The sequence below is a fragment of the Nicotiana tomentosiformis genome, chromosome 6 (genome assembly GCF_000390325.3).
Source record: "Nicotiana tomentosiformis chromosome 6, ASM39032v3, whole genome shotgun sequence".
NCBI classification, from domain to species: domain Eukaryota; kingdom Viridiplantae; phylum Streptophyta; class Magnoliopsida; order Solanales; family Solanaceae; genus Nicotiana; species Nicotiana tomentosiformis.
Genome location: NC_090817.1, coordinates 13092703 through 13094725, shown reverse-complemented (window position 1 = coordinate 13094725; position 2023 = coordinate 13092703). Strand labels below are relative to the sequence as shown.

General features: G+C 31.0%; 1 non-coding gene across 1 annotated transcript; it reads right to left on the bottom strand.

The window, feature by feature from the left end:
• Positions 1–1276: 1276 nt before the first annotated feature.
• On the bottom strand, positions 1277–1350 carry TRNAI-UAU (transfer RNA isoleucine (anticodon UAU)). Its single transcript has one exon. It is a non-coding gene; the product is annotated as a tRNA-Ile (tRNA).
• Positions 1351–2023: the final 673 nt, after the last annotated feature.

The following is a 2023-nucleotide window of genomic DNA, read 5'->3' as shown; positions in this document are numbered from 1 at the left end:
CGTAAATTCTGTTATTCCCATCAATCTTTAGGGTTATTAGATAAAAGTTACCTCAATATTCATAATTATTATTCTCTTTAACTCAAAATAAAATTCTAAAAATATTTCCAAAATGATAATAATAATAATAGCACGTTAGGTGTACATAGTTTTAATAGTATATTAATAATTTTTTTAAAGTTTTATACTTATTAAGATATGGTACATGCACAATATGCGTACCTTAATTAAGACTAGTATATATATATATATATATATATATATATATAAACTATTATATTCACATGCCTTTTCAATATGATTGGTATGCAGTTTTAGCCACAACAGCTATTAGAAGTGTTTATTATTAGTCATTTCGCCAAGTTAAAGTGGTAAAAACAAAACTAGAAGAGTCGACTTCCAAATTGGGTGTAAGTTTAGGTGTCAATTTAGATGCCTCGCCCAAAATAAACAATATAGCATTATGGGCTAAACATATATGAGGTATATCACCAAGAATGCTAGGTACTGATAGTAATGCATTATAGAATAATGTCTAATGTAGTCCAGCTCTTCTTTGCTTAGGTGAATAAATATGAAGCCCAAAGTCAAAAAGGTCGTGCCAGTCAAACTTCAAGTTTTTCCTCGCAGATTCAAGATTTAAATATTTAGGTTCTTAGCACATAATTTATTACTATATGTTGTTTCCTTTGCTTGAATTATCTTATTGCTTTGTTATTTTGCTGTTATTAATGATCTTATCTTCATTATTCTCAGCATGACTTTTTTACTACTGTTTTGAAATGCTTCCTTTTCCAAACCCGCTTTGAAATGCTTCCTTTTCCAAACCCGCTTTGAAATTCTTTATTTTTTAACCGAGTTTATATCAAAAATAACATCTCTATCTCCAGAAGGTAGAAGTAAGGTCCACGTACATATTACACTATTCAGACCCCACCTGTAAAAATAAAATGGGTATGTTGTTGCAAAATACTGAATTCGATAGAGCAATCAATCAGGCCATTCTCCTTTAACTTACATTTTCATTTGGATTTCAAGGCGGATATTGTATGTTAATTCATCTACTACCTTTTTATCCCCAACAGAGTAACATTAAAAGAAAGAGACCCTTCTTCCTTGTATAAAAACACATCCCAAGTTTGAGTAAAACTCAACTAAAGGATATAATGAAGGTTTTTAGTTTGCATTACGGTCTATATATCAATTCTTAATACATGAGTAGATTCTAGATATCTCATTTCTTTGATTAGGTGAATAAATATGAAGCCAAAAAAGGTGGTCCCGGCGGGGCTCGAACCCGCGACCTTCGGCTCATAAGACCAACGCTCTAACCAACTGAGCTACGGGACCTGTGCAACTTATATCCTTAAAGAATTTATAAATAGAATAAATCAGTGTAGACTCTACTTTAGTAATTCTGTAAACTTAGTTTTACCCAAAAGTTAGAAGAATGGAGTGTAAGTAGATGATCATAGCTTCGGCATATATACATACTATACTTCTAATTAATCTTTATACAAGTGTGAGCATTTTTAGATTGGTAATTTAAAAATTCGAACAAGGAAATAGAGAGAAGAATGGACATGTTTACTACCTAAGAGTATCTTCAATCCATACTCAAAAGTGAAGGGCTAAATTTGGATTTATTTTTTCGAAGAATTTGAACAAATGGAGTCCACATATTTCACATTGAATATCTATTAGTGGTAAGGCAAAAAAGGAAACAATTTGCTAACAATAAGGATATGAGTGAAACAAAAGTGCTAACTGCCAGCGAAATTGAACAATTTAAGATAGCATATGAGAGAAGTTGTACCTCCCTCCTATTATTAGGAGAAAAAAATATTGTTTTATGAAATGATTATCTGAGAAACAATTTTCTGTAGAAGGGCCAAAAATGAAGAAATATTAAACGGAAAAGGGGTAAATATACCCATTTACTTTCATATATTGTCTATATTTAAACTCCGTTATACTATCGGGTCAAATATACCCCTACCGTTTTACTATCGGGCTAAATTTA